General features: G+C 49.3%; 1 pseudogene; it reads left to right on the top strand.

Annotated features, from left to right (window-relative positions):
• Positions 1 to 24,310: 24,310 nt before the first annotated feature.
• On the top strand, positions 24,311 to 24,419 carry LOC137377384 (U2 spliceosomal RNA; annotated as a pseudogene).
• Positions 24,420 to 25,894: the final 1,475 nt, after the last annotated feature.

The following is a 25,894-nucleotide window of genomic DNA, read 5'->3' as shown; positions in this document are numbered from 1 at the left end:
GGATCCCAGGCTGCCCTAGGAACGCCATGTGGATACTGATCTTAGCGTGGACACCCGATCGACACAGACGACAGCAGCCCAGAACTCCCAACCTCAAGTAATCCTGCAACCTCAGCCTCCCAGCAACGGGATTACAGGCGTGCGCCACAACACCCGGCGAATGTGCTCTTTGATTCAGCATCCTTCAGTTAAAAAAAGCAGCACCAGTTCCACTGTCGTCGTTCATGCAAATATGACACGGTGCTTGATTTATTCATCTGGTGAAAAGCGTTGCACAAAGTGCTACATTGACTCCAAGTGACAGCATTAACTCAATTTGAGCGAATGCAATTCTTTTGTTTGACAAAAAGACGTTTTTTTTTACATATCCAGCGTTAGCAGCACGGGTATGAGTGCCGTGGAAAATGTGGAGCTGTTTGACCATTTGGAAGAACAGCAGCACATTGGTGTGAATCGTTGTGATTCACCTTTGCTGCGAGCATTGCAGCAGAGGAGTGTTTCCTTCTTGAAAATCTCTTAATTTGACACCGTGTTGCTGCGAAGTGAAGCGGGCAAGGGAAGATCCGTGGTAATTGTGCCTTTCCCTGGTGGTTAAATTTCTGTTGTGGTCTTTTTGAGGTGTGCTAAGTAGCGAAGACGCTGACTAATGGGGTTTGCGTGATCTGGTAGTGTGGTTTGGAGATATATCGTGGAAGGGTTAATTGCAGTGGAACGTTTACTGTATTGCTTTGAATTGTATTTGCAGGGGTTCTAAAGGAGTCGTAAGCTTGTAGATTTGTATGGGAAGCAGTGGAGTGAAGGACAGAAGGGAATGAAGGAGAAGGAGGGATGAGAGAGGAGAGGCAGGTTGAATGTGTCGCCGGTGCAATGAGAAGTCAGTGGAATTTGAGTGATGGGTCAAATGTGGAGGGGGATGAAATGAGATTTGCGCTCTCTCGTGGCCGTGGCTTGCACGATTGTGGAAGGTGGATATTTTGTAAGTGCAGTGACTGGAGTGAGCAGCAGGGAGCAGAGGAAGGATGAGGCGAAAGTGGAGGTGCCAATGAATAAGCAGTGTGGAAAGTGACAGTTGAATGCCTTTGGAATGATGCAGAGAATGGGTGGGTGTGAGCTGGTGAATACTTGGCAGTAGCCAGGTGTGCGTGTTTATTGGTGTTGTCATGGGTGGTTGTGTCTGTGTGAGTGAGGAGAACCAGGGGAAGCCGATTGAGTGAGTGAATGTGGAGGGAAGTGAAGGGGTGTGTGTGTGTGTGGGTGAGAGAGAGAGAGAGTGAGCGAATTTGTTTGAAGTGTTGCGAATGGATGAGTCTGGAGTTGCGTTTGCCGATTGGGCAAAAGGTTGCGTCTCACTATATTGGCCAGGCTGCACTGCAGCATCCATTCACAGGTGCGACCCCACTACTGAGCAGCACGGGGGCTTTGACCTGCTCCGTTTCCGACCTGGGCCGGTTCACCCCTCTTTAATACACCTGGGGATCCCAGGCTGCCCTAGGAACGCCATGTGGATACTGATCTTAGCGTGGACACCCGATCGACACAGACGACAGCAGCCCAGAACTCCCAACCTCAAGTAATCCTGCAACCTCAGCCTCCCAGCAACGGGATTACAGGCGTGCGCCACAACACCCGGCGAATGTGCTCTTTGATTCAGCATCCTTCAGTTAAAAAAAGCAGCACCAGTTCCACTGTCGTCGTTCATGCAAATATGACACGGTGCTTGATTTATTCATCTGGTGAAAAGCGTTGCACAAAGTGCTACATTGACTCCAAGTGACAGCATTAACTCAATTTGAGCGAATGCAATTCTTTTGTTTGACAAAAAGACGTTTTTTTTTACATATCCAGCGTTAGCAGCACGGGTATGAGTGCCGTGGAAAATGTGGAGCTGTTTGACCATTTGGAAGAACAGCAGCACATTGGTGTGAATCGTTGTGATTCACCTTTGCTGCGAGCATTGCAGCAGAGGAGTGTTTCCTTCTTGAAAATCTCTTAATTTGACACCGTGTTGCTGCGAAGTGAAGCGGGCAAGGGAAGATCCGTGGTAATTGTGCCTTTCCCTGGTGGTTAAATTTCTGTTGTGGTCTTTTTGAGGTGTGCTAAGTAGCGAAGACGCTGACTAATGGGGTTTGCGTGATCTGGTAGTGTGGTTTGGAGATATATCGTGGAAGGGTTAATTGCAGTGGAACGTTTACTGTATTGCTTTGAATTGTATTTGCAGGGGTTCTAAAGGAGTCGTAAGCTTGTAGATTTGTATGGTAAGCAGTAGAGTGAAGGACAGAAGGGAATGAAGGAGAAGGAGGGATGAGAGAGGAGAGGCAGGTTGAATGTGTCGCCGGTGCAATGAGAAGTCAGTGGAATTTGAGTGATGGGTCAAATGTGGAGGGGGATGAAATGAGATTTGCGCTCTCTCGTGGCCGTGGCTTGCACGATTGTGGAAGGTGGATATTTTGTAAGTGCAGTGACTGGAGTGAGCAGCAGGGAGCAGAGTCAGGATGAGGCGAAAGTGGAGGTGCCAATGAATAAGCAGTGTGGAAAGTGACAGTTGAATGCCTTTGGAATGATGCAGAGAATGGGTGGGTGTGAGCTGGTGAATACTTGGCAGTAGCCAGGTGTGCGTGTTTATTGGTGTTGTCATGGGTGGTTGTGTCTGTGTGAGTGAGGAGAACCAGGGGAAGCCGATTGAGTGAGTGAATGTGGAGGGAAGTGAAGGGGTGTGTGTGAGTGTGTGTGGGTGAGAGAGAGAGAGAGTGAGCGAATTTGTTTGAAGTGTTGCGAATGGATGAGTCTGGAGTTGCGTTTGCCGATTGGGCAAAAGGTTGCGTCTCACTATATTGGCCAGGCTGCACTGCAGCATCCATTCACAGGTGCGACCCCACTACTGAGCAGCACGGGGGCTTTGACCTGCTCCGTTTCCGACCTGGGCCGGTTCACCCATCTTTAATACACCTGGGGATCCCAGGCTGCCCTAGGAACGCCATGTGGATACTGATCTTAGCGTGGACACCCGATCGACACAGACCAGAACTCCCAACCTCAAGTAATCCTGCAACCTCAGCCTCCCAGCAACGGGATTACAGGCGTGCGCCACAACACCCGGCGAATGTGCTCTTTGATTCAGCATCCTTCAGTTAAAAAAAGCAGCACCAGTTCCACTGTCGTCGTTCATGCAAATATGACACGGTGCTTGATTTATTCATCTGGTGAAAAGCGTTGCACAAAGTGCTACATTGACTCCAAGTGACAGCATTAACTCAATTTGAGCGAATGCAATTCTTTTGTTTGACAAAAAGACGTTTTTTTTTACATATCCAGCGTTAGCAGCACGGGTATGAGTGCCGTGGAAAATGTGGAGCTGTTTGACCATTTGGAAGAACAGCAGCACATTGGTGTGAATCGTTGTGATTCACCTTTGCTGCGAGCATTGCAGCAGAGGAGTGTTTCCTTCTTGAAAATCTCTTAATTTGACACCGTGTTGCTGCGAAGTGAAGCGGGCAAGGGAAGATCCGTGGTAATTGTGCCTTTCCCTGGTGGTTAAATTTCTGTTGTGGTCTTTTTGAGGTGTGCTAAGTAGCGAAGACGCTGACTAATGGGGTTTGCGTGATCTGGTAGTGTGGTTTGGAGATATATCGTGGAAGGGTTAATTGCAGTGGAACGTTTACTGTATTGCTTTGAATTGTATTTGCAGGGGTTCTAAAGGAGTCGTAAGCTTGTAGATTTGTATGGGAAGCAGTGGAGTGAAGGACAGAAGGGAATGAAGGAGAAGGAGGGATGAGAGAGGAGAGGCAGGTTGAATGTGTCGCCGGTGCAATGAGAAGTCAGTGGAATTTGAGTGATGGGTCAAATGTGGAGGGGGATGAAATGAGATTTGCGCTCTCTCGTGGCCGTGGCTTGCACGATTGTGGAAGGTGGATATTTTGTAAGTGCAGTGACTGGAGTGAGCAGCAGGGAGCAGAGGAAGGATGAGGCGAAAGTGGAGGTGCCAATGAATAAGCAGTGTGGAAAGTGACAGTTGAATGCCTTTGGAATGATGCAGAGAATGGGTGGGTGTGAGCTGGTGAATACTTGGCAGTAGCCAGGTGTGCGTGTTTATTGGTGTTGTCATGGGTGGTTGTGTCTGTGTGAGTGAGGAGAACCAGGGGAAGCCGATTGAGTGAGTGAATGTGGAGGGAAGTGAAGGTGTGTGTGTGTGTGTGTGTGGGTGAGAGAGAGAGAGAGTGAGCGAATTTGTTTGAAGTGTTGCGAATGGATGAGTCTGGAGTTGCGTTTGCCGATTGGGCAAAAGGTTGCGTCTCACTATATTGGCCAGGCTGCACTGCAGCATCCATTCACAGGTGCGACCTCACTACTGAGCAGCACGGGGGCTTTGACCTGCTCCGTTTCCGACCTGGGCCGGTTCACCCCTCTTTAATACACCTGGGGATCCCAGGCTGCCCTAGGAACACCATGTGGATACTGATCTTAGCGTGGACACCCGATCGACACAGACGACAGCAGCCCAGAACTCCCAACCTCAAGTAATCCTGCAACCTCAGCCTCCCAGCAACGGGATTACAGGCGTGCGCCACAACACCCGGCGAATGTGCTGTTTGATTCAGCATCCTTCAGTTAAAAAAAGCAGCACCAGTTCCACTGTCGTCGTTCATGCAAATATGACACGGTGCTTGATTTATTCATCTGGTGAAAAGCGTTGCACAAAGTGCTACATTGACTCCAAGTGACAGCATTAACTCAATTTGAGCGAATGCAATTCTTTTGTTTGACAAAAAGACGTTTTTTTTTTACATATCCAGCGTTAGCAGCACGGGTATGAGTGCCGTGGAAAATGTGGAGCTGTTTGACCATTTGGAAGAACAGCAGCACATTGGTGTGAATCGTTGTGATTCACCTTTGCTGCGAGCATTGCAGCAGAGGAGTGTTTCCTTCTTGAAAATCTCTTAATTTGACACCGTGTTGCTGCGAAGTGAAGCGGGCAAGGGAAGATCCGTGGTAATTGTGCCTTTCCCTGGTGGTTAAATTTCTGTTGTGGTCTTTTTGAGGTGTGCTAAGTAGCGAAGACGCTGACTAATGGGGTTTGCGTGATCTGGTAGTGTGGTTTGGAGATATATCGTGGAAGGGTTAATTGCAGTGGAACGTTTACTGTATTGCTTTGAATTGTATTTGCAGGGGTTCTAAAGGAGTCGTAAGCTTGTAGATTTGTATGGGAAGCAGTGGAGTGAAGGACAGAAGGGAATGAAGGAGAAGGAGGGATGAGAGAGGAGAGGCAGGTTGAATGTGTCGCCGGTGCAATGAGAAGTCAGTGGAATTTGAGTGATGGGTCAAATGTGGAGGGGGATGAAATGAGATTTGCGCTCTCTCGTGGCCGTGGCTTGCACGATTGTGGAAGGTGGATATTTTGTAAGTGCAGTGACTGGAGTGAGCAGCAGGGAGCAGAGGAAGGATGAGGCGAAAGTGGAGGTGCCAATGAATAAGCAGTATGGAAAGTGACAGTTGAATGCCTTTGGAATGATGCAGAGAATGGGTGGGTGTGAGCTGGTGAATACTTGGCAGTAGCAAGGTGTGCGTGTTTATTGGTGTTGTCATGGGTGGTTGTGTCTGTGTGAGTGAGGAGAACCAGGGGAAGCCGATTGAGTGAGTGAATGTGGAGGGAAGTGAAGGGGTGTGTGTGAGTGTGTGTGGGTGAGAGAGAGAGAGTGAGCGAATTTGTTTGAAGTGTTGCGAATGGATGAGTCTGGAGTTGCGTTTGCCGATTGGGCAAAAGGTTGCGTCTCACTATATTGGCCAGGCTGCACTGCAGCATCCATTCACAGGTGCGACCCCACTACTGAGCAGCACGGGGGCTTTGACCTGCTCCGTTTCCGACCTGGGCCGGTTCACCCATCTTTAATACACCTGGGGATCCCAGGCTGCCCTAGGAACGCCATGTGGATACTGATCTTAGCGTGGACACCCGATCGACACAGACGACAGCAGCCCAGAACTCCCAACCTCAAGTAATCCTGCAACCTCAGCCTCCCAGCAACGGGATTACAGGCGTGCGCCACAACACCCGGCGAATGTGCTCTTTGATTCAGCATCCTTCAGTTAAAAAAAGCAGCACCAGTTCCACTGTCGTCGTTCATGCAAATATGACACGGTGCTTGATTTATTCATCTGGTGAAAAGCGTTGCACAAAGTGCTACATTGACTCCAAGTGACAGCATTAACTCAATTTGAGCGAATGCAATTCTTTTGTTTGACAAAAAGACGTTTTTTTTTACATATCCAGCGTTAGCAGCACGGGTATGAGTGCCGTGGAAAATGTGGAGCTGTTTGACCATTTGGAAGAACAGCAGCACATTGGTGTGAATCGTTGTGATTCACCTTTGCTGCGAGCATTGCAGCAGAGGAGTGTTTCCTTCTTGAAAATCTCTTAATTTGACACCGTGTTGCTGCGAAGTGAAGCGGGCAAGGGAAGATCCGTGGTAATTGTGCCTTTCCCTGGTGGTTAAATTTCTGTTGTGGTCTTTTTGAGGTGTGCTAAGTAGCGAAGACGCTGACTAATGGGGTTTGCGTGATCTGGTAGTGTGGTTTGGAGATATATCGTGGAAGGGTTAATTGCAGTGGAACGTTTACTGTATTGCTTTGAATTGTATTTGCAGGGGTTCTAAAGGAGTCGTAAGCTTGTAGATTTGTATGGGAAGCAGTGGAGTGAAGGACAGAAGGGAATGAAGGAGAAGGAGGGATGAGAGAGGAGAGGCAGGTTGAATGTGTCGCCGGTGCAATGAGAAGTCAGTGGAATTTGAGTGATGGGTCAAATGTGGAGGGGGATGAAATGAGATTTGCGCTCTCTCGTGGCCGTGGCTTGCACGATTGTGGAAGGTGGATATTTTGTAAGTGCAGTGACTGGAGTGAGCAGCAGGGAGCAGAGGAAGGATGAGGCGAAAGTGGAGGTGCCAATGAATAAGCAGTGTGGAAAGTGACAGTTGAATGCCTTTGGAATGATGCAGAGAATGGGTGGGTGTGAGCTGGTGAATACTTGGCAGTAGCAAGGTGTGCGTGTTTATTGGTGTTGTCATGGGTGGTTGTGTCTGTGTGAGTGAGGAGAACCAGGGGAAGCCGATTGAGTGAGTGAATGTGGAGGGAAGTGAAGGGGTGTGTGTGAGTGTGTGTGGGTGAGAGAGAGAGAGTGAGCGAATTTGTTTGAAGTGTTGCGAATGGATGAGTCTGGAGTTGCGTTTGCCGATTGGGCAAAAGGTTGCGTCTCACTACATTGGCCAGGCTGCACTGCAGCATCCATTCACAGGTGCGACCCCACTACTGAGCAGCACGGGGGCTTTGACCTGCTCCGTTTCCGACCTGGGCCGGTTCACCCCTCTTTAATACACCTGGGGATCCCAGGCTGCCCTTGGAACACCATGTGGATACTGATCTTAGCGTGGACACCCGATCGACACAGACGACAGCAGCCCAGAACTCCCAACCTCAAGTAATCCTGCAACCTCAGCCTCCCAGCAACGGGATTACAGGCGTGCGCCACAACACCCGGCGAATGTGCTCTTTGATTCAGCATCCTTCAGTTAAAAAAAGCAGCACCAGTTCCACTGTCGTCGTTCATGCAAATATGACACGGTGCTTGATTTATTCATCTGGTGAAAAGCGTTGCACAAAGTGCTACATTGACTCCAAGTGACAGCATTAACTCAATTTGAGCGAATGCAATTCTTTTGTTTGACAAAAAGACGTTTTTTTTTACATATCCAGCGTTAGCAGCACGGGTATGAGTGCCGTGGAAAATGTGGAGCTGTTTGACCATTTGGAAGAACAGCAGCACATTGGTGTGAATCGTTGTGATTCACCTTTGCTGCGAGCATTGCAGCAGAGGAGTGTTTCCTTCTTGAAAATCTCTTAATTTGACACCGTGTTGCTGCGAAGTGAAGCGGGCAAGGGAAGATCCGTGGTAATTGTGCCTTTCCCTGGTGGTTAAATTTCTGTTGTGGTCTTTTTGAGGTGTGCTAAGTAGCGAAGACGCTGACTAATGGGGTTTGCGTGATCTGGTAGTGTGGTTTGGAGATATATCGTGGAAGGGTTAATTGCAGTGGAACGTTTACTGTATTGCTTTGAATTGTATTTGCAGGGGTTCTAAAGGAGTCGTAAGCTTGTAGATTTGTATGGGAAGCAGTGGAGTGAAGGACAGAAGGGAATGAAGGAGAAGGAGGGATGAGAGAGGAGAGGCAGGTTGAATGTGTCGCCGGTGCAATGAGAAGTCAGTGGAATTTGAGTGATGGGTCAAATGTGGAGGGGGATGAAATGAGATTTGCGCTCTCTCGTGGCCGTGGCTTGCACGATTGTGGAAGGTGGATATTTTGTAAGTGCAGTGACTGGAGTGAGCAGCAGGGAGCAGAGGAAGGATGAGGCGAAAGTGGAGGTGCCAATGAATAAGCAGTGTGGAAAGTGACAGTTGAATGCCTTTGGAATGATGCAGAGAATGGGTGGGTGTGAGCTGGTGAATACTTGGCAGTAGCCAGGTGTGCGTGTTTATTGGTGTTGTCATGGGTGGTTGTGTCTGTGTGAGTGAGGAGAACCAGGGGAAGCCGATTGAGTGAGTGAATGTGGAGGGAAGTGAAGGGGTGTGTGTGTGTGTGTGTGGGTGAGAGAGAGAGAGTGAGCGAATTTGTTTGAAGTGTTGCGAATGGATGAGTCTGGAGTTGCGTTTGCCGATTGGGCAAAAGGTTGCGTCTCACTATATTGGCCAGGCTGCACTGCAGCATCCATTCACAGGTGCGACCCCACTACTGAGCAGCACGGGGGCTTTGACCTGCTCCGTTTCCGACCTGGGCCGGTTCACCCCTCTTTAATACACCTGGGGATCCCAGGCTGCCCTTGGAACACCATGTGGATACTGATCTTAGCGTGGACACCCGATCGACACAGACGACAGCAGCCCAGAACTCCCAACCTCAAGTAATCCTGCAACCTCAGCCTCCCAGCAACGGGATTACAGGCGTGCGCCACAACACCCGGCGAATGTGCTCTTTGATTCAGCATCCTTCAGTTAAAAAAAGCAGCACCAGTTCCACTGTCGTCGTTCATGCAAATATGACACGGTGCTTGATTTATTCATCTGGTGAAAAGCGTTGCACAAAGTGCTACATTGACTCCAAGTGACAGCATTAACTCAATTTGAGCGAATGCAATTCTTTTGTTTGACAAAAAGACGTTTTTTTTTACATATCCAGCGTTAGCAGCACGGGTATGAGTGCCGTGGAAAATGTGGAGCTGTTTGACCATTTGGAAGAACAGCAGCACATTGGTGTGAATCGTTGTGATTCACCTTTGCTGCGAGCATTGCAGCAGAGGAGTGTTTCCTTCTTGAAAATCTCTTAATTTGACACCGTGTTGCTGCGAAGTGAAGCGGGCAAGGGAAGATCCGTGGTAATTGTGCCTTTCCCTGGTGGTTAAATTTCTGTTGTGGTCTTTTTGAGGTGTGCTAAGTAGCGAAGACGCTGACTAATGGGGTTTGCGTGATCTGGTAGTGTGGTTTGGAGATATATCGTGGAAGGGTTAATTGCAGTGGAACGTTTACTGTATTGCTTTGAATTGTATTTGCAGGGGTTCTAAAGGAGTCGTAAGCTTGTAGATTTGTATGGGAAGCAGTGGAGTGAAGGACAGAAGGGAATGAAGGAGAAGGAGGGATGAGAGAGGAGAGGCAGGTTGAATGTGTCGCCGGTGCAATGAGAAGTCAGTGGAATTTGAGTGATGGGTCAAATGTGGAGGGGGATGAAATGAGATTTGCGCTCTCTCGTGGCCGTGGCTTGCACGATTGTGGAAGGTGGATATTTTGTAAGTGCAGTGACTGGAGTGAGCAGCAGGGAGCAGAGGAAGGATGAGGCGAAAGTGGAGGTGCCAATGAATAAGCAGTGTGGAAAGTGACAGTTGAATGCCTTTGGAATGATGCAGAGAATGGGTGGGTGTGAGCTGGTGAATACTTGGCAGTAGCCAGGTGTGCGTGTTTATTGGTGTTGTCATGGGTGGTTGTGTCTGTGTGAGTGAGGAGAACCAGGGGAAGCCGATTGAGTGAGTGAATGTGGAGGGAAGTGAAGGGGTGTGTGTGTGTGTGGGTGAGAGAGAGAGAGAGTGAGCGAATTTGTTTGAAGTGTTGCGAATGGATGAGTCTGGAGTTGCGTTTGCCGATTGGGCAAAAGGTTGCGTCTCACTATATTGGCCAGGCTGCACTGCAGCATCCATTCACAGGTGCGACCCCACTACTGAGCAGCACGGGGGCTTTGACCTGCTCCGTTTCCGACCTGGGCCGGTTCACCCCTCTTTAATACACCTGGGGATCCCAGGCTGCCCTAGGAACACCATGTGAATACTGATCTTAGCGTGGACACCCGATCGACACAGACGACAGCAGCCCAGAACTCCCAACCTCAAGTAATCCTGCAACCTCAGCCTCCCAGCAACGGGATTACAGGCGTGCGCCACAACACCCGGCGAATGTGCTGTTTGATTCAGCATCCTTCAGTTAAAAAAAGCAGCACCAGTTCCACTGTCGTCGTTCATGCAAATATGACACGGTGCTTGATTTATTCATCTGGTGAAAAGCGTTGCACAAAGTGCTACATTGACTCCAAGTGACAGCATTAACTCAATTTGAGCGAATGCAATTCTTTTGTTTGACAAAAAGACGTTTTTTTTTACATATCCAGCGTTAGCAGCACGGGTATGAGTGCCGTGGAAAATGTGGAGCTGTTTGACCATTTGGAAGAACAGCAGCACATTGGTGTGAATCGTTGTGATTCACCTTTGCTGCGAGCATTGCAGCAGAGGAGTGTTTCCTTCTTGAAAATCTCTTAATTTGACACCGTGTTGCTGCGAAGTGAAGCGGGCAAGGGAAGATCCGTGGTAATTGTGCCTTTCCCTGGTGGTTAAATTTCTGTTGTGGTCTTTTTGAGGTGTGCTAAGTAGCGAAGACGCTGACTAATGGGGTTTGCGTGATCTGGTAGTGTGGTTTGGAGATATATCGTGGAAGGGTTAATTGCAGTGGAACGTTTACTGTATTGCTTTGAATTGTATTTGCAGGGGTTCTAAAGGAGTCGTAAGCTTGTAGATTTGTATGGGAAGCAGTGGAGTGAAGGACAGAAGGGAATGAAGGAGAAGGAGGGATGAGAGAGGAGAGGCAGGTTGAATGTGTCGCCGGTGCAATGAGAAGTCAGTGGAATTTGAGTGATGGGTCAAATGTGGAGGGGGATGAAATGAGATTTGCGCTCTCTCGTGGCCGTGGCTTGCACGATTGTGGAAGGTGGATATTTTGTAAGTGCAGTGACTGGAGTGAGCAGCAGGGAGCAGAGGAAGGATGAGGCGAAAGTGGAGGTGCCAATGAATAAGCAGTGTGGAAAGTGACAGTTGAATGCCTTTGGAATGATGCAGAGAATGGGTGGGTGTGAGCTGGTGAATACTTGGCAGTAGCAAGGTGTGCGTGTTTATTGGTGTTGTCATGGGTGGTTGTGTCTGTGTGAGTGAGGAGAACCAGGGGAAGCCGATTGAGTGAGTGAATGTGGAGGGAAGTGAAGGGGTGTGTGTGAGTGTGTGTGGGTGAGAGAGAGAGAGTGAGCGAATTTGTTTGAAGTGTTGCGAATGGATGAGTCTGGAGTTGCGTTTGCCGATTGGGCAAAAGGTTGCGTCTCACTATATTGGCCAGGCTGCACTGCAGCATCCATTCACAGGTGCGACCCCACTACTGAGCAGCACGGGGGCTTTGACCTGCTCCGTTTCCGACCTGGGCCGGTTCACCCCTCTTTAATACACCTGGGGATCCCAGGCTGCCCTAGGAACGCCATGTGGATACTGATCTTAGCGTGGACACCCGATCGACACAGACGACAGCAGCCCAGAACTCCCAACCTCAAGTAATCCTGCAACCTCAGCCTCCCAGCAACGGGATTACAGGCGTGCGCCACAACACCCGGCGAATGTGCTCTTTGATTCAGCATCCTTCAGTTAAAAAAAGCAGCACCAGTTCCACTGTCGTCGTTCATGCAAATATGACACGGTGCTTGATTTATTCATCTGGTGAAAAGCGTTGCACAAAGTGCTACATTGACTCCAAGTGACAGCATTAACTCAATTTGAGCGAATGCAATTCTTTTGTTTGACAAAAAGACGTTTTTTTTTACATATCCAGCGTTAGCAGCACGGGTATGAGTGCCGTGGAAAATGTGGAGCTGTTTGACCATTTGGAAGAACAGCAGCACATTGGTGTGAATCGTTGTGATTCACCTTTGCTGCGAGCATTGCAGCAGAGGAGTGTTTCCTTCTTGAAAATCTCTTAATTTGACACCGTGTTGCTGCGAAGTGAAGCGGGCAAGGGAAGATCCGTGGTAATTGTGCCTTTCCCTGGTGGTTAAATTTCTGTTGTGGTCTTTTTGAGGTGTGCTAAGTAGCGAAGACGCTGACTAATGGGGTTTGCGTGATCTGGTAGTGTGGTTTGGAGATATATCGTGGAAGGGTTAATTGCAGTGGAACGTTTACTGTATTGCTTTGAATTGTATTTGCAGGGGTTCTAAAGGAGTCGTAAGCTTGTAGATTTGTATGGTAAGCAGTAGAGTGAAGGACAGAAGGGAATGAAGGAGAAGGAGGGATGAGAGAGGAGAGGCAGGTTGAATGTGTCGCCGGTGCAATGAGAAGTCAGTGGAATTTGAGTGATGGGTCAAATGTGGAGGGGGATGAAATGAGATTTGCGCTCTCTCGTGGCCGTGGCTTGCACGATTGTGGAAGGTGGATATTTTGTAAGTGCAGTGACTGGAGTGAGCAGCAGGGAGCAGAGTCAGGATGAGGCGAAAGTGGAGGTGCCAATGAATAAGCAGTGTGGAAAGTGACAGTTGAATGCCTTTGGAATGATGCAGAGAATGGGTGGGTGTGAGCTGGTGAATACTTGGCAGTAGCCAGGTGTGCGTGTTTATTGGTGTTGTCATGGGTGGTTGTGTCTGTGTGAGTGAGGAGAACCAGGGGAAGCCGATTGAGTGAGTGAATGTGGAGGGAAGTGAAGGGGTGTGTGTGAGTGTGTGTGGGTGAGAGAGAGAGAGAGTGAGCGAATTTGTTTGAAGTGTTGCGAATGGATGAGTCTGGAGTTGCGTTTGCCGATTGGGCAAAAGGTTGCGTCTCACTATATTGGCCAGGCTGCACTGCAGCATCCATTCACAGGTGCGACCCCACTACTGAGCAGCACGGGGGCTTTGACCTGCTCCGTTTCCGACCTGGGCCGGTTCACCCATCTTTAATACACCTGGGGATCCCAGGCTGCCCTAGGAACGCCATGTGGATACTGATCTTAGCGTGGACACCCGATCGACACAGACGACAGCAGCCCAGAACTCCCAACCTCAAGTAATCCTGCAACCTCAGCCTCCCAGCAACGGGATTACAGGCGTGCGCCACAACACCCGGCGAATGTGCTCTTTGATTCAGCATCCTTCAGTTAAAAAAAGCAGCACCAGTTCCACTGTCGTCGTTCATGCAAATATGACACGGTGCTTGATTTATTCATCTGGTGAAAAGCGTTGCACAAAGTGCTACATTGACTCCAAGTGACAGCATTAACTCAATTTGAGCGAATGCAATTCTTTTGTTTGACAAAAAGACGTTTTTTTTTACATATCCAGCGTTAGCAGCACGGGTATGAGTGCCGTGGAAAATGTGGAGCTGTTTGACCATTTGGAAGAACAGCAGCACATTGGTGTGAATCGTTGTGATTCACCTTTGCTGCGAGCATTGCAGCAGAGGAGTGTTTCCTTCTTGAAAATCTCTTAATTTGACACCGTGTTGCTGCGAAGTGAAGCGGGCAAGGGAAGATCCGTGGTAATTGTGCCTTTCCCTGGTGGTTAAATTTCTGTTGTGGTCTTTTTGAGGTGTGCTAAGTAGCGAAGACGCTGACTAATGGGGTTTGCGTGATCTGGTAGTGTGGTTTGGAGATATATCGTGGAAGGGTTAATTGCAGTGGAACGTTTACTGTATTGCTTTGAATTGTATTTGCAGGGGTTCTAAAGGAGTCGTAAGCTTGTAGATTTGTATGGGAAGCAGTGGAGTGAAGGACAGAAGGGAATGAAGGAGAAGGAGGGATGAGAGAGGAGAGGCAGGTTGAATGTGTCGCCGGTGCAATGAGAAGTCAGTGGAATTTGAGTGATGGGTCAAATGTGGAGGGGGATGAAATGAGATTTGCGCTCTCTCGTGGCCGTGGCTTGCACGATTGTGGAAGGTGGATATTTTGTAAGTGCAGTGACTGGAGTGAGCAGCAGGGAGCAGAGGAAGGATGAGGCGAAAGTGGAGGTGCCAATGAATAAGCAGTGTGGAAAGTGACAGTTGAATGCCTTTGGAATGATGCAGAGAATGGGTGGGTGTGAGCTGGTGAATACTTGGCAGTAGCCAGGTGTGCGTGTTTATTGGTGTTGTCATGGGTGGTTGTGTCTGTGTGAGTGAGGAGAACCAGGGGAAGCCGATTGAGTGAGTGAATGTGGAGGGAAGTGAAGGTGTGTGTGTGTGTGTGTGTGGGTGAGAGAGAGAGAGAGTGAGCGAATTTGTTTGAAGTGTTGCGAATGGATGAGTCTGGAGTTGCGTTTGCCGATTGGGCAAAAGGTTGCGTCTCACTATATTGGCCAGGCTGCACTGCAGCATCCATTCACAGGTGCGACCTCACTACTGAGCAGCACGGGGGCTTTGACCTGCTCCGTTTCCGACCTGGGCCGGTTCACCCCTCTTTAATACACCTGGGGATCCCAGGCTGCCCTAGGAACACCATGTGGATACTGATCTTAGCGTGGACACCCGATCGACACAGACGACAGCAGCCCAGAACTCCCAACCTCAAGTAATCCTGCAACCTCAGCCTCCCAGCAACGGGATTACAGGCGTGCGCCACAACACCCGGCGAATGTGCTGTTTGATTCAGCATCCTTCAGTTAAAAAAAGCAGCACCAGTTCCACTGTCGTCGTTCATGCAAATATGACACGGTGCTTGATTTATTCATCTGGTGAAAAGCGTTGCACAAAGTGCTACATTGACTCCAAGTGACAGCATTAACTCAATTTGAGCGAATGCAATTCTTTTGTTTGACAAAAAGACGTTTTTTTTTTACATATCCAGCGTTAGCAGCACGGGTATGAGTGCCGTGGAAAATGTGGAGCTGTTTGACCATTTGGAAGAACAGCAGCACATTGGTGTGAATCGTTGTGATTCACCTTTGCTGCGAGCATTGCAGCAGAGGAGTGTTTCCTTCTTGAAAATCTCTTAATTTGACACCGTGTTGCTGCGAAGTGAAGCGGGCAAGGGAAGATCCGTGGTAATTGTGCCTTTCCCTGGTGGTTAAATTTCTGTTGTGGTCTTTTTGAGGTGTGCTAAGTAGCGAAGACGCTGACTAATGGGGTTTGCGTGATCTGGTAGTGTGGTTTGGAGATATATCGTGGAAGGGTTAATTGCAGTGGAACGTTTACTGTATTGCTTTGAATTGTATTTGCAGGGGTTCTAAAGGAGTCGTAAGCTTGTAGATTTGTATGGGAAGCAGTGGAGTGAAGGACAGAAGGGAATGAAGGAGAAGGAGGGATGAGAGAGGAGAGGCAGGTTGAATGTGTCGCCGGTGCAATGAGAAGTCAGTGGAATTTGAGTGATGGGTCAAATGTGGAGGGGGATGAAATGAGATTTGCGCTCTCTCGTGGCCGTGGCTTGCACGATTGTGGAAGGTGGATATTTTGTAAGTGCAGTGACTGGAGTGAGCAGCAGGGAGCAGAGGAAGGATGAGGCGAAAGTGGAGGTGCCAATGAATAAGCAGTATGGAAAGTGACAGTTGAATGCCTTTGGAATGATGCAGAGAATGGGTGGGTGTGAGCTGGTGAATACTTGGCAGTAGCAAGGTGTGCGTGTTTATTGGTGTTGTCATGGGTGGTTGTGTCTGTGTGAGTGAGGAGAACCAGGGGAAGCCGATTGAGTGAGTGAATGTGGAGGGAAGTGAAGGGGTGTGTGTGAGTGTGTGTGGGTGAGAGAGAGAGAGTGAGCGAATTTGTTTGAAGTGTTGCGAATGGATGAGTCTGGAGTTGCGTTTGCCGATTGGGCAAAAGGTTGCGTCTCACTATATTGGCCAGGCTGCACTGCAGCATCCATTCACAGGTGCGACCCCACTACTGAGCAGCACGGGGGCTTTGACCTGCTCCGTTTCCGACCTGGGCCGGTTCACCCATCTTTAATACACCTGGGGATCCCAGGCTGCCCTAGGAACGCCATGTGGATACTGATCTTAGCGTGGACACCCGATCGACACAGACGACAGCAGCCCAGAACTCCCAACCTCAAGTAATCCTGCAACCTCAGCCTCCCAGCAACGGGATTACAGGCGTGCGCCACAACACCCGGCGAATGTGCTCTTTGATTCAGCATCCTTCAGTTAAAAAAAGCAGCACCAGTTCCACTGTCGTCGTTCATGCAAATATGACACGGTGCTTGATTTATTCATCTGGTGAAAAGCGTTGCACAAAGTGCTACATTGACTCCAAGTGACAGCATTAACTCAATTTGAGCGAATGCAATTCTTTTGTTTGACAAAAAGACGTTTTTTTTTACATATCCAGCGTTAGCAGCACGGGTATGAGTGCCGTGGAAAATGTGGAGCTGTTTGACCATTTGGAAGAACAGCAGCACATTGGTGTGAATCGTTGTGATTCACCTTTGCTGCGAGCATTGCAGCAGAGGAGTGTTTCCTTCTTGAAAATCTCTTAATTTGACACCGTGTTGCTGCGAAGTGAAGCGGGCAAGGGAAGATCCGTGGTAATTGTGCCTTTCCCTGGTGGTTAAATTTCTGTTGTGGTCTTTTTGAGGTGTGCTAAGTAGCGAAGACGCTGACTAATGGGGTTTGCGTGATCTGGTAGTGTGGTTTGGAGATATATCGTGGAAGGGTTAATTGCAGTGGAACGTTTACTGTATTGCTTTGAATTGTATTTGCAGGGGTTCTAAAGGAGTCGTAAGCTTGTAGATTTGTATGGGAAGCAGTGGAGTGAAGGACAGAAGGGAATGAAGGAGAAGGAGGGATGAGAGAGGAGAGGCAGGTTGAATGTGTCGCCGGTGCAATGAGAAGTCAGTGGAATTTGAGTGATGGGTCAAATGTGGAGGGGGATGAAATGAGATTTGCGCTCTCTCGTGGCCGTGGCTTGCACGATTGTGGAAGGTGGATATTTTGTAAGTGCAGTGACTGGAGTGAGCAGCAGGGAGCAGAGGAAGGATGAGGCGAAAGTGGAGGTGCCAATGAATAAGCAGTGTGGAAAGTGACAGTTGAATGCCTTTGGAATGATGCAGAGAATGGGTGGGTGTGAGCTGGTGAATACTTGGCAGTAGCCAGGTGTGCGTGTTTATTGGTGTTGTCATGGGTGGTTGTGTCTGTGTGAGTGAGGAGAACCAGGGGAAGCCGATTGAGTGAGTGAATGTGGAGGGAAGTGAAGGGGTGTGTGTGTGTGTGTGTGGGTGAGAGAGAGAGAGTGAGCGAATTTGTTTGAAGTGTTGCGAATGGATGAGTCTGGAGTTGCGTTTGCCGATTGGGCAAAAGGTTGCGTCTCACTATATTGGCCAGGCTGCACTGCAGCATCCATTCACAGGTGCGACCCCACTACTGAGCAGCACGGGGGCTTTGACCTGCTCCGTTTCCGACCTGGGCCGGTTCACCCCTCTTTAATACACCTGGGGATCCCAGGCTGCCCTAGGAACACCATGTGGATACTGATCTTAGCGTGGACACCCGATCGACACAGACGACAGCAGCCCAGAACTCCCAACCTCAAGTAATCCTGCAACCTCAGCCTCCCAGCAACGGGATTACAGGCGTGCGCCACAACACCCGGCGAATGTGCTCTTTGATTCAGCATCCTTCAGTTAAAAAAAGCAGCACCAGTTCCACTGTCGTCGTTCATGCAAATATGACACGGTGCTTGATTTATTCATCTGGTGAAAAGCGTTGCACAAAGTGCTACATTGACTCCAAGTGACAGCATTAACTCAATTTGAGCGAATGCAATTCTTTTGTTTGACAAAAAGACGTTTTTTTTTACATATCCAGCGTTAGCAGCACGGGTATGAGTGCCGTGGAAAATGTGGAGCTGTTTGACCATTTGGAAGAACAGCAGCACATTGGTGTGAATCGTTGTGATTCACCTTTGCTGCGAGCATTGCAGCAGAGGAGTGTTTCCTTCTTGAAAATCTCTTAATTTGACACCGTGTTGCTGCGAAGTGAAGCGGGCAAGGGAAGATCCGTGGTAATTGTGCCTTTCCCTGGTGGTTAAATTTCTGTTGTGGTCTTTTTGAGGTGTGCTAAGTAGCGAAGACGCTGACTAATGGGGTTTGCGTGATCTGGTAGTGTGGTTTGGAGATATATCGTGGAAGGGTTAATTGCAGTGGAACGTTTACTGTATTGCTTTGAATTGTATTTGCAGGGGTTCTAAAGGAGTCGTAAGCTTGTAGATTTGTATGGGAAGCAGTGGAGTGAAGGACAGAAGGGAATGAAGGAGAAGGAGGGATGAGAGAGGAGAGGCAGGTTGAATGTGTCGCCGGTGCAATGAGAAGTCAGTGGAATTTGAGTGATGGGTCAAATGTGGAGGGGGATGAAATGAGATTTGCGCTCTCTCGTGGCCGTGGCTTGCACGATTGTGGAAGGTGGATATTTTGTAAGTGCAGTGACTGGAGTGAGCAGCAGGGAGCAGAGGAAGGATGAGGCGAAAGTGGAGGTGCCAATGAATAAGCAGTGTGGAAAGTGACAGTTGAATGCCTTTGGAATGATGCAGAGAATGGGTGGGTGTGAGCTGGTGAATACTTGGCAGTAGCCAGGTGTGCGTGTTTATTGGTGTTGTCATGGGTGGTTGTGTCTGTGTGAGTGAGGAGAACCAGGGGAAGCCGATTGAGTGAGTGAATGTGGAGGGAAGTGAAGGGGTGTGTGTGTGTGTGTGTGGGTGAGAGAGAGAGAGTGAGCGAATTTGTTTGAAGTGTTGCGAATGGATGAGTCTGGAGTTGCGTTTGCCGATTGGGCAAAAGGTTGCGTCTCACTATATTGGCCAGGCTGCACTGCAGCATCCATTCACAGGTGCGACCCCACTACTGAGCAGCACGGGGGCTTTGACCTGCTCCGTTTCCGACCTGGGCCGGTTCACCCCTCTTTAATACACCTGGGGATCCCAGGCTGCCCTAGGAACACCATGTGGATACTGATCTTAGCGTGGACACCCGATCGACACAGACGACAGCAGCCCAGAACTCCCAACCTCAAGTAATCCTGCAACCTCAGCCTCCCAGCAACGGGATTACAGGCGTGCGCCACAACACCCGGCGAATGTGCTGTTTGATTCAGCATCTTCAGTTAAAAAAAGCAGCACCAGTTCCACTGTCGTCGTTCATGCAAATATGACACGGTGCTTGATTTATTCATCTGGTGAAAAGCGTTGCACAAAGTGCTACATTGACTCCAAGTGACAGCATTAACTCAATTTGAGCGAATGCAATTTTTTTGTTTGAAAAAAAGACGTTTATTTTACATATCCAGCCTTAGCAGCACGGGTATGAATGCCGTGGAAAATGTGGAGCTGTTTGACCTATTGGAAGAACAGCAGCACATTGGTGTGAATGGTTGTGATTCACCTTTGCTGCGAGCATTGCAGCAGAGGAGTGTTTCCTTCTTGAAAATCTCTTAATTTGACTCCGTGTTGCTGCGAACGGTGGTGAGAAGGGCCCTCCCCGTCAGATCCTTCATGCACACCCGAAGTCTCGCCCCCTCCGCACAGTGCCCCCGCGTTTGCTGTGGTGGGGAAGAGACGGTCGCCCACCTCCTCCTGGAATGTGCCTTTGCAAAGCAGGTGTGGAAAGAGATGCAGTGGTTTTTGTCAAGGTTCATCCCAAGCAGCTCTGTAACACAGGAGTCTGTTCTCTACGGGCTGTTCCCAGGGACGCACACCGAGACAAACATCAACTGCTGCTGGAGGACTATCAATTCGGTGAAAGACGCCCTTTGGTCTGCCCGAAACTTGCTGGTCTTCCAGCGCAAAGAGTTGTCCACCACCGAATATTGCAGACTGGCACATTCCAAGGTCCAGGACTACGTGCTGAGGGACGCACTAAAGCTTGGGGCAGCCGCAGCAAAGGCTCAATGGGGAAAGACCACAGTGTAAGGTTCCCCCACCAAGCTGGACTGAGGGGCTGGATCACTGGGAAACCCCTCGAACTGTATCGTTAATATTCTCAATTGCTGTAAATGTAAAACTGTAATTGACATGACAATTGTGAAACGGAAGGGTTGGGAAGAAACTCATGAGAGTATTGAAGGAAACTGATCTCCCGTGCAATGTTTGTATTTTTTGGTGCTGTTTGGAAACTGTTTGGCAATGTAATTTTTACAGATTTTTATGAATAAAGTATATTTTGGAAATAAAAAAAAAAAATCTGTTCTTATCACCAGAACTTTCAAACAAGCACCAAGACATAGCTTGGCTGGTGGTGAGAAGGGCCCTCCCCGTCAGATCCTTCATGCACACCCGAAGTCTCGCCCCCTCCGCACAGTGCCCCCGCGTTGGCTGTGGTGGGGAAGAGACGGTCGCCCACCTCCTCCTGGAATGTGCCTTTGCAAAGCAGGTGTGGAAAGAGATGCAGTGGTTTTTGTCAAGGTTCATCCCAAGCAACTCTGTAACACAGGAATCTGTTCTCGACGGGCTGTTCCCAGGGACGCACACCGAGACAAACATCAACTGCTGCTGGAGGACTATCAATTCGGTGAAAGACGCCCTTTGGTCTGCCCGAAACTTGCTGGTCTTCCAGCGCAAAGAGTTGTCCACCACCGAATGTTGCAGACTGGCACATTCCAAGGTCCAGGACTACGTGCTGAGGGACGCACTAAAGCTTGGGGCAGCCGCAGCAAAGGCTCAATGGGGAAAGACCACAGTGTAAGGTTCCCCCACCAAGCTGGACTGAGGGGCTGGATCACTGGGAAACCCCTCGAACTGTATCGTTAATATTCTCAATTGCTGTAAATGTAAAACTGTAATTGACATGACAATTGTGAAACGGAAGGGTTGGGAGGAAACTCATGAGAGTATTGAAGGAAACTGATCTCCCTTGCAATGTTTGTATATTTTGGTGCTGTTTGGAAACTGTTTGGCAATGTAATTTTTACAGATTTTTATGAATAAAGTATATTTTGGAAATAAAAAAAAAAAATCTGTTCTTTTCACCAGAACTTTCAAACAAGCACCAAGACGTAGCTTGGCTGGTGGTGAGAAGGGCCCTCCCCGTCAGATCCTTCATGCACACCCGAAGTCTCGCCCCCTCCGCACAGTGCCCCCGCGTTGGCTGTGGTGGGGAAGAGACGGTCGCCCACCTCCTCCTGGAATGTGCCTTTGCAAAGCAGGTGTGGAAAGAGATGCAGTGGTTTTTGTCAAGGTTCATCCCAAGCAGCTCTGTAACACAGGAGTCTGTTCTCTACGGGCTGTTCCCAGGGACGCACACCGAGACAAACATCAACTGCTGCTGGAGGACTATCAATTCGGTGAAAGACGCCCTTTGGTCTGCCCGAAACTTGCTGGTCTTCCAGCGCAAAGAGTTGTCCACCACCGAATGTTGCAGACTGGCACATTCCAAGGTCCAGGACTACGTGCTGAGGGACGCACTAAAGCTTGGGGCAGCCGCAGCAAAGGCTCAATGGGGAAAGACCACAGTGTAAGGTTCCCCCACCAAGCTGGACTGAGGGGCTGGATCACTGGGAAACCCCTCGAACTGTATCGTTAATATTCTCAATTGCTGTAAATGTAAAACTGTAATTGACATGACAATTGTGAAACGGAAGGGTTGGGAGGAAACTCATGAGAGTATTGAAGGGAACTGATCTCCCGTGCAATGTTTTTATTTTTTGGTGCTGTTTGGAAACTGTTTGGCAATGTAATTTTTACAGATTTTTATGAATAAAGTATATTTTGGAAATAAAAAAAAAAAAAAAATCTTTTCTATCACCAGAACTTTCAAACAAGCACCAAGACGTAGCTTGGCTGGTGGTGAGAAGGGCCCTCCCCGTCAGATCCTTCATGCACACCCGAAGTCTCGCCCCCTCCGCACAGTGCCCCCGCGTTGGCTGTGGTGGGGAAGAGACGGTCGCCCACCTCCTCCTGGAATGTGCCTTTGCAAAGCAGGTGTGGAAAGAGATGCAGTGGTTTTTGTCAAGGTTCATCCCAAGCAGCTCTGTAACACAGGAGTCTGTGCTCTACGGGCTGTTCCCAGGGACGCACACCGAGACAAACATCAACTGCTGCTGGAGGACTATCAATTCGGTGAAAGACGCCCTTTGGTCTGCCCGAAACTTGCTGGTCTTCCAGCGCAAAGAGTTGTCCACCACCGAATGTTGCAGACTGGCACATTCCAAGGTCCAGGACTACGTGCTGAGGGACGCACTAAAGCTTGGGGCAGCCGCAGCAAAGGCTCAATGGGGAAAGACCACAGTGTAAGGTTCCCCCACCAAGCTGGACTGAGGGGCTGGATCACTGGGAAACCCCTCGAACTGTATCGTTAATATTCTCAATTGCTGTAAATGTAAAACTGTAATTGACATGACAATTGTGAAACGGAAGGGTTGTGAAGAAACTCATGACAGTATTGAAGGAAACTGATCTCCCTTGCAATGTTTGTATATTTTGGTGCTGTTTGGAAACTGTTTGGCAATGTAATTTTTACAGATTTTTATGAATAAAGTATATTTTGGAAATAAAAAAAAAAAATCTGTTCTTTTCACCAGAACTTTCAAACAAGCACCAAGACGTAGCTTGGCTGGTGGTGAGAAGGGCCCTCCCCGTCAGATCCTTCATGCACACCCGAAGTCTCGCCCCCTCCGCACAGTGCCCCCGCGTTGGCTGTGGTGGGGAAGAGACGGTCGCCCACCTCCTCCTGGAATGTGCCTTTGCAAAGCAGGTGTGGAAAGAGATGCAGTGGTTTTTGTCAAGGTTCATCCCAAGCAGCTCTGTAACACAGGAGTCTGTTCTCTACGGGCTGTTCCCAGGGACGCACACCGAGACAAACATCAACTGCTGCTGGAGGACTATCAATTCGGTGAAAGACGCCCTTTGGTCTGCCCGAAACTTGCTGGTCTTCCAGCGCAAAGAGTTGTCCACCACCGAATGTTGCAGACTGGCACATTCCAAGGTCCAGGACTACGTGCTGAGGGACGCACTAAAGCTTGGGGCAGCCGCAGCAAAGGCTCAATGGGGAAAGACCACAGTGTAAGGTTCCCCCACCAAGCTGGACTGAGGGGCTGGATCACTGGGAAACCCCTCGAACTGTATCGTTAATATTCTCAATTGCTGTAAATGTAAAACTGTAATTGACATGACAATTGTGAAACGGAAGGGTTGGGAGGAAACTCATGAGAGTATTGAAGGAAACTGATCTCCCGTGCAATGTTTTTATTTTTTGGTGCTGTTTGGAAACTGTTTGGCAATGTACTTTTTACAGATTTTTATGAATAAAGTATATTTTGGAAACAAAAAAAAAAAAAATCTTTTCTATCACCAGAACTTTCAAACAAGCACCAAGACGTAGCTTGGCTGGTGGTGAGAAGGGCCCTCCCCGTCAGATCCTTCATGCACACCCGAAGTCTCGCCCCCTCCGCACAGTGCCCCCGCGTTGGCTGTGGTGGGGAAGAGACGGTCGCCCACCTCCTCCTGGAATGTGCCTTTGCAAAGCAGGTGTGGAAAGAGATGCAGTGGTTTTTGTCAAGGTTCATCCCAAGCAGCTCTGTAACACAGGAGTCTGTGCTCTACGGGCTGTTCCCAGGGACGCACACCGAGACAAACATCAACTGCTGCTGGAGGACTATCAATTCGGTGAAAGACGCCCTTTGGTCTGCCCGAAACTTGCTGGTCTTCCAGCGCAAAGAGTTGTCCACCACCGAATGTTGCAGACTGGCACATTCCAAGGTCCAGGACTACGTGTTGAGGGACGCACTAAAGCTTGGGGCAGCCGCAGCAAAGGCTCAATGGGGAAAGACCACAGTGTAAGGTTCCCCCACCAAGCTGGACTGAGGGGCTGGATCAATGGGAAACCCCTCGAACTGTATCGTTAATATTCTCAATTGCTGTAAATGTAAAACTGTAATTGACATGACAATTGTGAAACGGAAGGGTTGGGAAGAAACACATGACAGTATTGAAGGAAACTGATCTCCCTTGCAATGTTTGTATTTTTTGGTGCTGTTTGGAAACTGTTTGGCAATGTAATTTTTACAGATTTTTATGAATAAAGTATATTTTGGAAATAAAAAAAAAAAGTTGCTGCGAAGTGATCGCTTCTCGGCCTTTTGGCTAAGATCAAGTGTAGTATCTGTTCTTATCAGTGCTTAAGTGATTGAGAAGAGACCATGATCATTGCCTTTTGATCCTGGGGAAGCTTTGAGTAAAATGGCTATAACCAATTTTCGAGCTTCGGGCCAGGGAGTGCGCAACACCGTTCGGGTGGTCGTGAAGGACAAGGAAGGAGATGCACCGGTCGATCGCACCTTCTTCATCAAGAAAAATCTCTTCGATTGCTGCGGATTTCAAGCGACGGACGTCTTCTGCCTGCAGGATTTCCCCAGCAGTGGCTACTTCGACGTGACGTTCCGGAACGTGGCGGGATGCATCAAGTTCCTGAAGGCGTTCAAGGAGAAAGGGGACCGGGCGCCCTTGTCGATCCTCACAGCAGAGCCGCTCTTCACGCTTCCGTCACAACGGGACCGGGTGGTGACGATTCACCTCTACAACCCCCATGTTCTGGTGGTGGATGTACTCACCTTTCTCGCCAGGTACGTCGAGGTGGCCAGCAGCAGCACTGATGTCAAGGACCCCTTTGGGATCTGGACCAGCAAGCGGCAGGTCAAGGTGACCTTGAAGGTAGATCCCAGTGGAGCCATCATCCAACCTCCCTCCAGCTTCGCTATCGGGGGAAGTCGAGGCTTCTTGGTCTACGCTGGGCAGCCCAGAGTTTGCCGCACATGTGGCAAATCTGGTCACATGGCAGCCAACTGCAGCACGGTTGTTTGCAAGAACTGCAAGGAGGAAGGCCATCAGACCAAGGAGACTAAGTATTGCAACTTGTGCGGTGCGGCAGGCCATCTCTACAAGACCTGCCCCAAACGTTGCCTCAGCTATGCTCAGGCGGCAAGGTCCAAGGAATGGCCGGGAGAAGGTTCGACGAAGGCGTCCGCTGTTCGAAAGGAGATCAGCAACCTTCTCCGCAGCGAGGAGCTTCAACCTGAGAAGGAAGGGGAAGCAGCTGAAACCAACGACCCAGCACCTACCCAGCGCCTGGAAACCCCTCCTCCACAGACAGAATCAATGGAGGAGGAGGCAGCAGATGGACAAACAGGTCAGTGGCAAGTGGTCCAGAGGAAAACCACAAAGAAAAAACATCCCAAAGCCACCACCCAAACCAGTGGCAAGAGGAGGCTCTCTTCTGAATCAGACTGCAACAACTCCTCTTCACTGGACGGGGAAATGCTGGAACGACAGCCCCTTCAAAAGAGGCGGCAGAACTCCGAGATGGATGATAAGGCATCCCAGCCCCCGGGCACTGGAAGCTGTGATGGGCCCGGCGTGCCCCAACCCCAATGCCCCACACGTAACGACGGGGCCAACGCATCTCAGCTCCGGGACACCGGGAGCAAAGACACGTCTGGCGCACCTGAGCTCCGGGAGACCGGGAGCTGTGATGTTTTCGAGGAGGAACAGATGGAAGCAGCTGAGGACAACCCAATGCTCTCTGCCTACAAGACCCCCCCGATGTCACCCGAGCGGCACAAACCCTGCATGAAAAATCAGGAGGGGTTTCTGAGCCCAACCAACGTGAAACTGCTTGCGCACACGATGGGTATGCAGGAACATCCCGAAG

This window comes from Heterodontus francisci, chromosome 14 (assembly GCF_036365525.1).
Source record: "Heterodontus francisci isolate sHetFra1 chromosome 14, sHetFra1.hap1, whole genome shotgun sequence".
Lineage (NCBI taxonomy): Eukaryota > Metazoa > Chordata > Chondrichthyes > Heterodontiformes > Heterodontidae > Heterodontus > Heterodontus francisci.
The sequence above is the reverse complement of the archived record's forward strand: the minus strand, read 5'-3'. Positions and strand labels throughout refer to the sequence as shown.